General features: G+C 35.9%; 1 long non-coding RNA gene across 1 annotated transcript in view; it reads right to left on the bottom strand.

Annotated features, from left to right (window-relative positions):
- LOC147580878 (uncharacterized) overlaps positions 1 to 4,954 on the bottom strand; it is a 151,932-nt gene extending 146,978 nt beyond the window's left edge. The window contains exon 1 of the long non-coding RNA XR_015251144.1: positions 4,852 to 4,954. This is a non-coding gene — a long non-coding RNA (uncharacterized LOC147580878). The remainder of the gene's footprint in view (positions 1 to 4,851) is intronic.
- Between the last annotated feature and the right edge of the window lie 11,297 nt (positions 4,955 to 16,251).

The raw sequence follows: 16,251 nt of genomic DNA on the forward strand, positions 1-16,251 counted from the left end.
CAACACTGAGCAACAGAAGGAAATGGAGGTCCACTCTGCACTTATTTCACTAACAAAGGTGACAGAAGAAGTAATTGGCTTTTGGGAAAGCAGTGGTTAAAAAAAAAAAGTTCCTGGAACAGAAGTGGTTGAGGAGGTGTCTTCAATACCAATTGTGGTAAAGTCCCGTTCCTAACAACAGAGGAAAAAGCAAGCTTTAGAAGAAGTGGGACAGCAGCAGTGATGCGGTTTATCAGACATATTCTGTGTCTGGGTGGGGAAAGGGGTGCGGGGGGGGGTGTCTTGTCCTGTTTATAATGAGCCTTCCATCTGTTGTCTCCACATTTCTACTCTAAAACCCTAAGTCTGAGAGAAATGTATTTTTTGGACTTTTTGAAGTCTTATCAAACTCATTAATGAAGGACCCAGGAAGAATAAAAGAGACTTGATTCAAAGACAAAAAAAGGGGGTGGGGGTGAGAGAGAGATTTGCAAAACCAAGATGAATGTAGTCAGGAAAAATTGCTGTTAGAGATTCAAAATGGTTAATGTACAACAGAGCAATAAAATCACAACCTTGACATATCTTCTTTACCAGAGAAAAAGCAAAGCCATCATACTTTATCAGCTTTCTACAGATTAATCTCTAATAGTACAAGGCTGGCTGAGTTCTTTTTAGTCAAGTTACAATCCCTAACACACCCAAATTGTGATCAGGCAGAATTATGAGAAAGTATTCAAGTATGAGAGTGAATAATCAAGCAAGCAAAATTTTTGCCTTATTTCTAATTTTTAGAGCAGGTTTTCCTGTATAAATAAGATTTTTCAGAACATTTTCAGTAATGTTCTAATTCAGTATCATTAGATGGATAGTCTCTTTTATTTAGCCAGTTTAGATTTCAGACATAAAGACTTCCTCGTTGCGTGTTTGACAAAGGCAAGGTCTTATTATTTATTTTTACTGAAGTGTAGTTGACACACAATATTATATTAGTTTCAGATGTACAACATAGTAATTTGACATTTATATACATTAAAAAATGGCTACCACAATAAGTCCTATTATCATATGTCACCATGTGTAGTTATTACAATATTATTGACTATATTCCCTATGTTGTACTTTACTTCCCTGTGATTTATTATAACTGGAATTCGTACTGTTTAATCTCCTTCACCTATTTAACTCATCCTCCCACTCTCCTCCTCTCTGGCAACCACCAGTTTGTTCTCTGTGTTTATAAATCTATTTCTGTTTTGTTTTGTTTTATTTGTTTGTTCATTTTGTTTTGTTTTTTAGATTCTACATATAAGTGAGATCATACAGTATTTGTTTTTCTGATTTATTTCACTTATTTTACCCTCTAGGTTTATCCATGTTGTCTCAAATGGCAAGATTTCTTTCTTTTTATGATTGACTAATATTCCTCTGTGTGTGTGTGTGTGTGTGTAGACCATGTCTTCTTGATCCATTCATCAATTGATAGACACTTAGGTTGCTTTCATGTTATATTTTGGCTATCATAAATAATGTGGCAATAACTATAGGGTGCATTTTTTTTCAAATTAATGTTTTTGTTTTCTTTAGGTGAGTACCCAGAAGTGGAATTGCGTGTATGGTACTTCTATTTTTAATGTTTTGAGGAACTTCAAATTATAGGATTATTTGTTCTTGTTCTGTGAAAAATGCCATTGGTGTTTTGGTGGAGATTACATTGAATCTCTATATTGCTTTGGGTAGTACAGACATTTCAACAATATTAATTCTTCCAATCCATGAGCACAGCATATCTTTCCATTTATATCTATCATTTTCAATTTCTTTCATCAATGTTTTATAATTTTCAGAGTACAAGTCTTTCACCTTTTTGGTTCAGTTTATTCTTATGTATTTTATTCTTTTTGATACAATTGCAAAAGGAATTGTTTTCTTAATTTCTTTCTGATAGTTTGTTATTATGATATAAAAATATAACCAATTTCTGCATATTAATTTTATATCCTACAACTTTACTGAATTCATTTGTTCTTCTAAAATTTTCTGGTGGAGTCTTCTCCCCTTTCATTTCTGATTTCATTTATTTTCCACCCCGCATCTTTCTCTCTGTCTTTTTTTTAATGAATCTGGCTAAAAGTTTATGAATTTTGTTTATCTTTTCAAAAACCAGATGTTGGTTTCATTGACCTTTTCTATTGAGTTTTTGGTCTCTTTTACATTTATTAAGTTCATTATAATCTTTATTATTGCCTTCCTTCTACTGGCTTTAAGATTTGTTTGTTCTTTTTCTAGCTCCTTTAGTTGTAAGGTTAGGTTGTTCATTTGAGATTTGTCTTGTTTATTGAGGTAGGCCTGTGTTGCTATACACTTTCCTCTTAGAAACTGCCTGTGCTATGTCCTGAAGATTTTGGACTATTGTGTTTTCATTTTTATTTGTCTCCATTTATTTTTTATTTACTCTTTGATTTTTTTAGAATGACCCATTGGTTGATTAGTAGCATTTCTGTTTAGCCTCCATGTGTTTGTGCTTTTTCAAGGTTTTTCTGTGTACTACTAAAGCAGTCCTATAATTCCAGTGCTTAAACCCATAAGTTTGTTCTCTCATTCTAATATCTGCAATATCAAGAATCAACAATACTTAGTAGAGTCATTTCCAATGAGCTTCTGAGATTGTTGTTTTCTATTATTTCTGCCAGAAGACAAAAAAAAAAATTCTTTTTAATGTTTATTTTTGAGAGAGAGAGAGACAGAGTGCGATGAGGAAAGGACAGAGAGAGGGAGACACAGAATCCAAAGCAGGCTCCTGGCTCTGAGTTGTCAGCACAGGACCCGACATGGGGCCTGAACTCATGAGCCATAAGATCATGACCTGAACCAAAGTCAGATGCTTAACTGACTGAGCCACTCAGGTGCCCAAGACCAAAAATTTTAAGTTTTTATTTAAATTCCAGTTCGTTAATACACAGTGTAATATTAGTCAGGTGTACAGTTCAGTGATTCCATACTTCCATACAACACCCAGTGCTCATCACAAGTGCACTCCTTAATCCTCATCACCTATTTCACCCATTTCCCCCACTCACTTCCCCTCTGGTAACCATCATCAGTTTGTTCTCTATAGTTAAGAGTCTGCTTCTTGGTTTGCCTCTCTCTTTTTTTTTCCCCCTATGATCATTTGTTTTGTTTCTTAAATTCCACACGTGAGTGAAATCATATGGTATTTGTCTTTCTCTAACTGACTTATTTCACTTAGCCTAATACTTTGTAGCTCCATCCACACCATTGCAAATGGCAAGATTTCCATTTGTATATATAATAATAATATTCCATTATATATATATGTATATATATATATACATACATACATACATATATATATGTATATATACGTATATATATATATAGTACATCTTCTTTATCCATTCATCAGTCTATGCACATTTGGGCTGTTTCCATAATTAGGCTATTTTAGATAATGCTGCTATAAACATCAGGGTGCATGTATCCCATTGAATCAGTATTTTTGTATTCTTTGTTAAATACCTAGTAGTGCAATTGCTGGATTGTAGGGCCTGGTTTGTTTTGTTTGTTTGGTTTTGGTTTTTTGTTTGGTTTGGTTTGGTTTGGTTTGGTTTTTGTTTTTATTATTCTTTTTTTTTTTTTTTTTTACTTAAATTCAAGTTAGTTAACATACAGTGTAGCACTGGTTTCAGGAGTAGAATTTAATGATTCATCACTCACATATTACACCCAATGTTCATCCCGACAAGTGCCTTCTTTAATGCCCATCACCCATTTAGCCAATTCTCCATCCATCTCCCCTCCAGCAACACAGTTTGTTCTCTATACTTAAGAGTCTCACATGGTTTGCCTCCCTCTCTGTTTTTATCTTATTTTATTTTTCCTTACTTTTCTCTGTGTTCATCTGTTATGTTTCTTAAATCCCACATATGAATGAAATCACATGATATTTGTCTTTCTCTGACAGATTTATTTACTTAGTATAATACCCTCTAGTTCCATCCACATTGTTGCAAATGGCGAGATTTTATTCTTTGTGTTCTCTGAGTAATATTCTGGTGTGTGTGTGTGTGTGTGTGTGTGTGTGTGTGTGTGTTTACCACGTCTTTATTATCCACTTGTCGATTGATAGATGTTTGGGCTGTTTACATAATTTGGCTATTGTTGATAACACTGCTATAAACATTGGGGTGCATGTGGACCTTTGAGTCAGCATTCTTGTAACCTTTGGATAAATACCTAGTAGTACAATTGCTGGATCCCAGGGTAGTTCTGTCTTTAACTTTTTTTTTTTTAATGTTTTATTTATTTTTAAGACAGAGAGAGACAGAGCATGAGTGGGGATGGGGCAGAGAGAGAGGGAGACACAGAATCTGAAACTGGCTCCAGGCTCTGAGCTGTCAGCACAGAGCCCGACACAGGGCTCGAACTCACAAACTGTGAGATCATGACCTGGGCTGCAGTCAGAGGCTCAACCGACTGAGCCACCCAGGTGCCCCTGTCTTTAACTTTTTGAGGAGACTCCATACTGTTTTCCAGAGTGGCTGCACCAGTTTGCATTCCCACCAAAAGTGCAAGAGTGTTTCCCTTTCTCTTCATCTTTGTCAATACCTGTTGTTTCTTATGTTGTTAATTTTAGCCATTCTGACCAGTGTGAAGTGATATCTCATTGTAGTTTTGATTTGCATGTCCCTGATGATTAGTGATGTGAAACATCTTTTCATGCATCTTTTGGTCATCTGTTGGTCTTCTTTGGAAAAATATCTATTCTTATCTTCTGCCCTTTTTTTAGTTGGATTATTTGTTTTGAGGGTGTTAAGTTTGATATGCTCTTTATAGATTTTGGACACTCACCCTTTATTAGATATGTCATTTGCAAATATCTTCTTCCATTCCATAAACTGCCTTTTCGTTTTGTTGATTGCTTCTTTTGCTGTGCAAAAGCTTTTTATTTTGACATAGTCCCAATAGTTTTTCTTTTGTTTCCTTTGCCTCAGGAGATATATCAAATAAAGGTTACTATAGCCAATGTCAAAGAGGTTCTCCTCTGTGTTCTCCTCTATTATTTTAATGGTTTCCTTTCTCACTTTTAGGTTTTTAATCCATTTTGAATTTATTTTTGTGTGTGGTATAAGAAAAGTAGTCCAGTTTCATTCTTTTGCATGTTGCTGTCCAGTTTTCCCAACACAATTTGTTGAAGAGACTGTTTTTTTCCATTGGATATTCTTTCCTGCTTTGTCAAAGATAATTGACCACATAGTGGTGGGTTCATTTCTGGGTTTTCTATTCTGCTCCATTCATTTATGTGTTAATTTTTGTGCCAGTACCATACTGTCTTTATCACTATAGCTTTGTAATATAACTTGTAAGTCCAGAATTGTGACTTTAGCTTTGCTTTCCTGTTTCAAGGTTACTTTGGCTATTCAGCATCTTTTGTTCTAGCTTTGTGAAAAATGCTGTTGGTATTTTGATAGGGATTGCATTAAATGTGTAGAATCCTTTGGGGAATGTAGACATTTTAACAATATTTGTTCTCCCAATCCATGAGCATGGAATGTCTAGCCATTTCTTTGTGCCATCTTCAGTTTCTTTCATCAGTGTTTTATAGTTTTGAGAATATAGGTATTTTACCTTTTTGGATAGGTTTATTCCTAGATATCTTATTATTTTTGGTGCAGTTGTAAATAGGATTGTTTTCTTAATTTCTCTTTCTGCTGTTTCATTATTGGTGAATAGAAATGCAACAGATTTCTGTACATTAATTTTGTATCCTGCAACTTTACTGAATTTTTTTTCTTAGTTCTAGCAGTGTTTTAGTGGAGTCTTTGGGTTTTCTATATAGAGTATCATGTCATCTACACATAGTGAAAATTTTATTTCTTCCTTGCCAATTTGAATGCCTTTATTTCTTTTTGTTGTCTGATTGCTGTGGTTAGGATTTCCAATACTATATTAAATAACAGTGATGATAGTGGATATCCATGTGTTGTTACTGACTCTAAAGGAAACATTCTCAGTTCCCCATCAAGGATGATATTTGCTGTGGGTTTTCCATATATGTTCTTTGTTATGTTGAGGTATGTTCCCTCTAACTCTGCTTTGTTGAGGACTTTTTTTTTTTTATCATGAATGGATGTTTTATTTTGTCAAATACTTTTTCTGCATCTATTTCAAGAATCATATGGTTCTTCTTACCCTTTCTTTTATTAATGTGGTGTATCACATTGATTGATTTGCCAATATTGAACCACCTTTGCAGCCCAGGAATTACTCCCACCTGATTGTGGTAAATGATTATTTTAACGTACTGTTGGATTCAGTTTGCTAGTATGTTACTGAGAAGTTTTGCATCCAGTTCATCAGGAATATCAGCCTATAATTCTCTTTTTCAGTGGAGTCTTTATCTCGTTTTGGTATCAGGATAATGCTGGCCTCATAAAATGAACTTGGAAATTTTCCTTCCTTTTCTGTTTTTTGGAATAGTTTGAGATGAATAGGCATTAGCTCTTCTTTAAAGGTTTGGTAGAATTCTGTGAAGCCATCTGGCCCTTGACTTTTGTTTGTTGGGAAATTTTTTACTACTGATTCAATTTCTTTCTTGCTTATCAGTCTTTTCAAGTGTTCTATTTCTTCCTGTTTCACTTTTGGTAGTTTATATGTTTCTAGGAATTTATCCATTTCTTCCAGGTTGTCCAATTTGTTGGCATACAGTGTTTCATAATATTCTTTTATACTTGTTTGTATTTCTGTGGTGTTGGTTGTTATTTATCCTCTCTTACTTGTGATTTTATTTATTTGGGTCATTTATCTTTTCCCTTTGAGAAGTCTGGCTAGAGGGTTATTAATTTTATTAATTCTTTCAAAGAACCAGCACCTGGTTTCATTGATCTGTTCTATTTTTTGTTAGTTTCTATATCATTTATTTATGCTCTAATCTTTATTATGCCCTTCCTTCCACCGGCTTTAGACTTAGTTTTTTGTTCTTTTCTAGCTTCTTTAAGTGTAAGGTTAGGTTGTTTACTTGAGACTTTTCTTGCTTCTTGAGGTAGGCCTGTATTGCTATGTAGTTCCCTCTTAGGATCGCTTTTGCTCATTGCAAAGGTTTGGGCCATTTTGTTTTCATTTTCATTTGTTTCCATATTTTTTTTTCTTCTTTGATTTTCTGACTGACCCATTCATTGTTTAGTATCATGTTGTTTGACCTCTATGTATTTGTGGTCTTTCCAAATTTTTTCTTATGGTCGACTTCAAGTTACATAGCATTATGGTGAGAAAATATTCATGGTATGATCTCAATCTTTTTGTACTTTTTGAGGCCTGATTTGTGACCTAGTATGTAATCTATTCTGGAGAATGTCCCATGTGCACTTGAAAAGAATTTGTATTCTGCTGTTTTAGGATGAAATGTTCTGAGTATATAAGTCCATTTTGTCCAGTATGTCATTCAAAGCTATTGCTTCCTTGTTGGTTTTCTGCTTAGGTGATCTCTCCATTGATGTAAGTGGGGTATTAAAGTCTCCCCCTACTATTATTGTATTATTATCAATTAGTTCTCTTATGTTTGTAATTATCTTATATATTTGGATATTTCAATGTTGGGTATATAAATATTTACAACAGTTAGGTTTTCTTGTTAGATTGTCCCTTTTATTATGATATAGTGCCCTTCTTTATCTCCTGTTACCATCTTTGTTTTAAAATCTAGTTAGTCCTGGGGCACCTGGGTGGCTCAGTGGATTGAGCATCTGACTCTTTTTTTTTTCTAACTTTATTTATTTGTTTTGAGAGAAAGAGAAAGCACACATGTGACCAGGAGACGGCCAGAGACAGAGAGAGAGAAACCCAAGCAGGCTGTGCACTGAAGTCACAAACCATGAGATCATAACCTGAGCCAAAATCAAGAGTCAGACTCTTTTTTTTAATGAAATTTATTGTCAAATTGGTTTCCATACAACGCCCAGTGCTAATCCCAACAGGTGCCCTCTTCAATGCCCATCACCCACTTTCCCCTCACCCCCACCCCCTATCAACCCTCAGTTTATTCTCAGTATTTAAGAGTCTCTTATGGCTTACCTTCTTGCCTCTCTGTAACTTTTTCCCCCCTTTTCCTCCCCCCCTGGTCTTCTGTTGAGTTTCTCAGGATCCACATATGAGTGAAAACATATGGTATCTTTCTCTGCCTGACTTATTTCACTTAGCATAACACTCTCCAGTTCCATCCAAGTTGCTACAAAGGGCCATATTTCATTCTTTCTCATTGCAAGTAGTATTTCATTGTATATATAAACCACAATTTCTTTATCCATTCATCAGTTGATGGACATTTAGGCTCTTTCCATAATTTGGCTATTGTTAAAAGTGTTTATAAACATTGGGGTACAAGTGCCCCTATGCATCAGCACTCCTGTATCCCTTGGGTAAATTCCTAGCAGTGCTATTCCTAGGTAGATCTATTTTTAATTTTTTGAGGAACCTCCACATTGTTTTCCAGAGTGGGTGCACCAGTTTGCATTCCCACCAACAGTGCAAGAGTGTTCCCATTTCTCCACATACTTGCCAGCATCTATAGTCTCCTAATTTGTTCATTTTAGCCACTCAGACCAGTGTGAGGTGGTATCTCAGTGTGGTTTTGAATTGTATTTCCTTGATAAGGAGTGACGTTGAGCATCTTTTCATGTGTCTGTTGACCATCTGGATGTCTTCTTTAGAAAAGTGTCTATTCATGTCTTCTTCCCATTTCTCCACTGAATTACTTGTTTTTCGGGTGTGGAGTTTGATGAGTTCTTTATAGATTTTGGATACTAGCCCTTTGTCCGATATGTCATTTGCAAATATCTTTACCCATTCTGTCGGTTGCCTTTTAGTTTTGTTGATTGTTTCCTTTGCAGTGCAGAGCTTTTTATCTTCATGAGGTCCCAATAGCTCATTTTTGCTTTTAATTCCCTTGCCTTTGGAGATATGTCAAGTAAGAAATTGCTGTGGCTGAGGTCTGAGAGGTTTTTTCCTGATTTCTCCTCTAGAGTTTTGATGGTTTTCTGTCTCACATTCAGGTCCTTCATCCATTTTGAGTTTATTTTTGTGAGTGGTGTAAGAAAGTGGTCTAGTTTCATTCTTCTGCATGTTGCTGTCCAGTTCTCCCAGCACCATTTGTTAAAGAGACTGTCTTTTTTACATTGGATACTCTTTCCTGCTTTGTCAAAGATTAGTTGGCCATACATTTGTGGTTCTAATTCTGTAGTCTCTGTTCTAATCCATTGGTCTATGTGTTTGTTTGTTTTTAAATTTACATCCAAATTAGTTAACATATAGTGCAACAATGATTTCAGGAGTAGATTCCTTAATGCACCTTACCCATTTATCCCATCCCCCTTCCCACAACCCCTCCAGTAACCCTCTGTTTGTTCTCTAAATTTAAGAGTCTCTTATGTTTTGTCCCCCTCCCTGTTTTTATATTATTTTTGCTTCCCTTCCCTTATGTTCATCTGTTTTGTCTCTTAAAGTCCTCATATGAGTGAAGTCACATGATACTTGTCTTTCTCTGACTAATTTTGCTTAGCATAATACCCTCTAGTTCCATCCACGTAGTTGCAAATGGCAAGATTTCATTTTTTTTATTGCTGAGTAATACTCCATTGTGTGTGTGTGTGTGTGTGTGTGTGTGTGTGTGTGTGTGTATCACATCTTCTTTATCCATTTATCCATTGATGGACATTTGGGCTCTTTCCATACTTTGGCTATTGTTGATAGTGCTGCTGTAAACTTTGGGGTGCATGTGCCCCTTCGAAACAGCATACCTGTATCCCTTGGATAAATACCTAGTAGTGCAATTGGTGGGTCATAGGTTCTACTTTTAATTTTTTGAGTAACTTTCATACTGTTTTCCAGAGTGGCTGCACCAGTTTGCATTCCCACCAGCAGTGCAAAAGAGATCCTCTTTCTCCACATCTTCACCAACATCTGTTGTTAGCTGAGTTGTTAATGTTAGCCATTCTGACAGGTGTGAGATGATATCTCATTGTGGTTTTGATTTGCATTTCTCTGATGATGAGTGATGTTGAGCATTTTTTTCATGTGTCGGTTGGCCATCTGGAGGATGGCGTTTATTATTGGAGAAGTGGAGAAGTGTTTATTTAGGTCTTTTGCTCATTTCTTCACTGGATTATTTGTTTTTTGGGTGTTGAGTTTGATAAGTGCTTTATAGATTTTGTATACTAATCTTTTATCTGCTATGTCATTTGCAAATATCTTCTCCCATTCCATTGGTTGCCTTTTAGTTTTATCGATTGTTTCCTTCGCTGTGCAGAAGCTTTTTATTTTGATGAGGTCCCAATAGTTAATTTTTGCTTTTGTTTCCCTTGCCTCTGGACATGTGTTGAGTAAGAAGTTTCTGTGGCCAAAGTCAAAGAGGTTTTTGCTTGCTTTCTCCTCGAGAATTTTGATGGCTTCCTGTCTTATGTTTAAGTCTTTCATCCATTTTTGAGTTTATTTTTGTGTATGTTGTGAGAAAGTGGTCCAGGTTCGTTTTTCTGCATGTCTCTGTCCATTTTTCCCAGCACCACTTGCTGAAGAGAGTGTCTTTATTCCATTGGATATTCTTTCCTGCTTTGTCAAAGATTAGTGGGTCCATTTCTGGGTTCTCTATTCTGTTCCATAGATCTGAGTGTCCGTTTTTGTGCCAGTATCATGCTGTCTTGATGATTACAGCTTTGTAATAAAGCTCAGAAGACCAAATTTTTAATGGTAGTTTATAGCAGAGTCCTTCAGGCAAGCATGAGAAAAAGGTAGAAAATATCTGTTTGTAACAAAATGAGATCGTTCTGTTGAATCAATTACAGTAACCAACAATATCTGAATAAAGGGATAGAATCTTCTATATATCACAATTTCACAAAGACTTATAAGTCATTATTCAGAAGGTAAGAGCATGTTCTAGATAGTGAGGGTATTAACAACTTTCCACAGTCTTCTAATCCATCCTGTAAAGTGCATACTAGGATTCCTACCAATTAACCTGAGTATTTTAAATTTTTTTAATGTTTATTTATTTTTGAGAGAGAGAGAGAGAGAGAGAAGGGCAGAGAGAGAGGGAAACACAGAATCCGAAGCAGGCTCCAGGCTCTGAGCTGTCAGCACAGAGCCTGACGTGGGGCTCAAACCCACAAACCATGAGATCATGACCTGAGCTGAAGTCAGACTTTTAACCAACTGAGCCACTCAGGCGCCCCTAACCTGAGTATCTTAAACCCAGAAACAAAATCTTCTTAAAGACAAATATATTAAAGTCACCATGCCTAACTTGGAATCTGAACAAGAATATATATGCGTTTACCCTTTCTGAAACATACACAGTTCTAAAACATTTCTTAATTATTTTCTACCTGAGCAGAATTGATGAAGGAAGGTTGAACTGTTCTTTATTTGTTAGCTTTTCCCACATCAAGGTTTGTTAGGGTAGCTCTTTTGATAGTTTAGAATTAATTTAAAGTATATAGAGCATGCCAAATGCACTTAATTACTTCTATCCTCCTGCATTTTATAAGGTAAAAGAGTAAGCCATTGTGCTACCTAGTGGTCAAGTGGGTAATGACTACCTAACGGGAAAAACCAAAGTTTTTTGTCGTTGTTGCTGTTTTGTTGTTGTTGTTGTTGTTGTTTTTAAGAGTAAAAAAATATTGACAGTTTTAATATTCTAAATCCAGGATCTGGGTTTCAGGAAGGCAACAACAAAAAAGAATATTAGGCAGAAACTGATTACTTATTTAAGTGCACAGATACCTGAGAGTGAGCAATTGTTTTAGCTTTTGCTACCCCAGTAACCAGAATGAGAATAAAACATTTAAAACTAAATATAATTATAAGTTTTAGGTCTCTCAGAAACAAAGGAATTTTATTTGTTTTAAAAATAATTTAAGAAAATGACACTATCAGCACAAAGCACTCAAAGTTATCAGGATTCTGAGTGAAAGTATTCTAAGATAAATTTCTGCTAGCTGGGAAGATTACACTAAAAGAAAAAAGAAATTTTTCTACCCCTCTTTAAGAGTATAATGAATATTCTGGGGCGCCCGGGTGGCTTAGTCGGTTGGGCGTCTGACTTCGGCTCAGGTCATGATCTCGCAGTCTGTGAGTTCGAGCCCCACGTCGGGCTCTGTGCTGACAGCTCAGAGCCTGGAGCCTGTTTCATATTCTGTGTCTCCCTCTCTCTCTGACCTTCCCCCATTCATGCTCTGTCTCTCTCTGTCTCAAAAATGAGTAAACGTTAAAAAAAAAAAAGAGTATAATGAATATTCCAAGACCAGTTTTGAACGACAAGCTCTCTCCTTTTTTGCTTGTTAATTTTAATTCATCATTATGTATGTGTTTTAAACATACAGAAATATGTATGTAGTTATATGACAATATTAATTAACTTCAGCTTTAAGATGTAACTAACTTCACTAATACAATACACCAATGTGTGTGCCCCCATTGAATTTACCACCTTAATTTGAGTTGTGCAAAAGTAGATACAGATAAGAGTGTATTCATAAAGTTGCTTGATGACCCAGTACTCTTTCTCTCTGTCTCTATGAATTATTTCTTTTCAGAATTTTGTAGGTAATCAAAAGTCACTTATTGATTAACTCAACTTAATCCAAAGTCACAAAATCATTTAAGCTGAGACATAATCACTATTGATTTTACAAATTTTTCCAAGAGGCAAAACTTTTAAATTTTACAAAGAAAGTAAGTGGAGGAACTAAGTCAAATGATCTGCAGCATTGTCTAAAGTTCACAAGAACCCATCATTTAAAAAAGAAAAATAGAAGCATGTCTTGTGAGAATTAGATTAGCTGCATATGTTTATATTTAGGTTTGCTTCCCAAAAACTTGAGACAACAAATGAGTTAAAGAACAAGGAACAAATCCCTTTCTTTTCTCCAAAACCAATTTACAGTGATAAAAATCAAAGTAAAAATAAGTAAAATAAAAATAAATAAATATCAAATTAATAGCTGCCTACAGTAGGGAGTGCGAAGAGATAGGAGAACTGACTTAAAAAGGGCAAGAGGGAACTTTTGGGAACAACAAAAATATTCTATATATTGGTTGGGATAGTGGTTATATGGTATATACATTTTCCCAAACTCATGAAACGGGATACTTCAAATGTTTCCATTTGTTTTATGTAAAGTATACCTCAATAAAGTTGATTCAAAACCATAAAATGAGATCAAAAGTTTCAGTTGTGAAGTTTGTGGGCTTCAACAACAGGGACCAAAGAGGTCATTATATCAAGGACAGCACAAACATACTTTTACCTTTTCAATTCTTAAAATTCAGTTTATTTAAACTAACAAAACAAACCAAAACAAAACCAGTTCACCCATTTCTCCCAGCCCCCACCGCCATAAATTCTTTTTGTAAGTCAGGTGGTTTATAATTTGCTTCCAATAAAATAGAAAGAGGATCTAACCAAGTTGTCAGCTGTTACATTATTTAAAACAATTTTTGAGGATGCTTCATTATGTGATTTAAAAAATAAAAGTATGCAAAAATTTACACAGTTAAGCAAAATTGCTACAGCAAAATTCCATCCATTACCACCTACTTACCTATGTGCACAAAGTTTCCAAGTACTTATGTATATAAAAGGAAAATTCAAAATAAAACTGATGCTACATTTTGTCTCATTTTAGAAAAAGATATTATTTATCCACAGATACGTTAAGTTTTAATTGGAAAAAGCTCCATCTACCCCATTAAGAGATTCATTGCCAAGATAATTTTACTTTTTTATGGGTGATAATTACTTATAAAAATGTGTAATAGATTTATACTGTTTTGATCTGTTGTGTGCATACCCAATTGCAATAAGTCAAACAAAAGAAACATTTTAACTCTTAGAAATTTATGGCAACAGAAACGTTATATGATAGATTTTGTTGGACTTTTTTTTAAAGATTTTATTTTTAAGTAATCTCTACACCCAACGTGAGGCTAGAACTTACAACCCAGAGATCAAAGTTGTGTACTCTACTGACTGAGCTAGCCAGGCATCCCTATAGATTTTGCTTTTGCAGAGAAGTAAATATGGTGATCAACCAAAATATTTTGCATGTTTAGATTTAGGATAAAATTTAGGCAAGTTGAGAATGAAACTGGAGGAAAGAAGAACAATGCAAAACAAAGGAATCTACTCCTGAAATCATTCTTGCACTATATGCTAATTTGGATGTACATTTTAAAAAATAAAAAACAAAACAAGTTAATAAAAAAATCTGAATGTTTATATTTATGAAACAGATGCCAGGTATAAACTCTTGGATACATTTTTTAAATGACTTAACAGTTTTCTTTTTCAAATGCCAATATTGACCATAAATTTACATATACTTAAACTTAAAACTGAGAATTTCCTTGTCAACTTCAAAATGTATGGGGAGAAGAATTCTGCTTCCAAGATAGAGAGTAGATGTACTTTTTCCTGTTCCTCCTGCTAAAGGAATAACTAAAGACCATGGACATTATCATAAAACAAATATAAGAAGACTCTGAAAGGTGAAGAGAAAGTAGGCTGGCTAGCTACTTCAGGACCCAAGGAATCACGCAATGGTGAGTTCCCTGAGATTCCCCTTTGCCTTATGTATCTCAGACTTAGAGCTCAAAAAGTCAGCAACCGAGAAACACCAAAAGTCAGGGGGAAAAAAGGAGGTGGGGGCAGCCTAGCAAGGCAGAAAACTTTAGACAACTGCTCTACTCCAGCCAAACCCCACAGAAAATCTGACTCCACCCCCACCAGCAAAGGCCAATTGAGCTTAGACTTCCAACCCTCCAACATAACACACACACATCAGGGTGGCATCAGTGAACGTGAGTAGGAAACCTGAATGTTCATCCCTTTCTGGTGGAAATGGGCCCAGCCCCCAACCCTCACGGTGCAGTTGGAGACCTAGACTTCTATCCCCCATCAATAATGAATCACCTCTTCCCGGCCCCTCTGGGGTGGTATCACACAATGCCTAGTGCAGAGTCAGGATTTCTATCACCACCCAGAGCTAACAAGGCAACCACCGCCACCCCTATCTTGGTGTCAATAATACCCAGGTGGGAAGTAGTAAGATGCACTCCTACCCCAACCAGCCAAGAAGGTATCAGTGAACACTGAATGGGGAATCAGAATTCCCATTCCAGTAATGAGGTCCCCACTGGGGTGTCAATAGAGGATGAATGGGGAACCTGCACTTCTACCCCTACCTGGCAGTAAGGAAGGTCACTCGCCTACCCTTGTTGGAGTGGTGTCAGAAGAAGCCATACATACTGTATGATTCCATTTGTGTAATAAACATGAAATGACAAAAGTATAGAAGTGAAAAAAAAAGATTAGTGGTTGTCTGTGGTTACAGGGGTGATGGATGTGGGAGGAAGGTGGGATGAACCATAAAAGGGCAAGATGAGGGACACTTGGAGTGAAGAAAATATTCTGTATCTGGACTGTATCAATGTCAATATCCTGGTTGTAATATTGCCTACAGTTTTGCAAGATGGTTACCATTGGAGAAAACTGAGTAAAGAATAGAGTTTTCGGGGCACCTGGGTAGCTCAGTCAGTTAAGTATCAGACTCTTGATTTGGGCTCAGTTCATGATCTCAGGGTCATGGGATCAAGCCCCACATCAAACTCTGCACTGAACGTGGAGCCTGCTTGGGATTCGCTCTCTCCCTCTCTTTCTGCCCCTCCCCGACCTCTCTCTTTCTCTCTCTCTCTCTCTCTCTTTCTCTCTTGTCAAAAAGGAAAACGAGAAGGAGAAAGGGGAGAAAGCGTTCTATTAGTATTTCTTACAACTGCATATGAACTTACTATCTCAAAATAAAAGTTTTAATTTTAAAAATAAGTATGAAGATGTATGTAGTTTTTAAAAATATTTTTAATTTTTCAAAATATTTTTAGGAAGTGCATCAACAGAAAGTTTGAGTGAACCAAAATTATACCTAGAATTCTGGGTGCAAATAAGCCTGGAAAATTTAGCCCAATTTGTGGTCCAGTGTGGTCCAGTTCTAGACCATTGTTCTCAGTTCTGCTATTGCTCACTGTTCATGGTGAAGCCAGATATGTCTTGAGTTGCAGGACCACCAAAATCCCATGATCCAATTTATTTCCTCTCCTTGGCCTTTGGGAGAGAAAAGGAATGGAGATGGAGAGGATGATTCTCCCTTTGGCCTATTGTCCTTTGTTTGGGGATGAATTGTATCCCTGCTCCCCGCACCCCCACCC

The sequence above is a fragment of the Puma concolor genome, chromosome B2 (assembly GCF_028749965.1).
Source record: "Puma concolor isolate L17-30 chromosome B2, mPumCon1.1.hap2, whole genome shotgun sequence".
Lineage (NCBI taxonomy): Eukaryota > Metazoa > Chordata > Mammalia > Carnivora > Felidae > Puma > Puma concolor.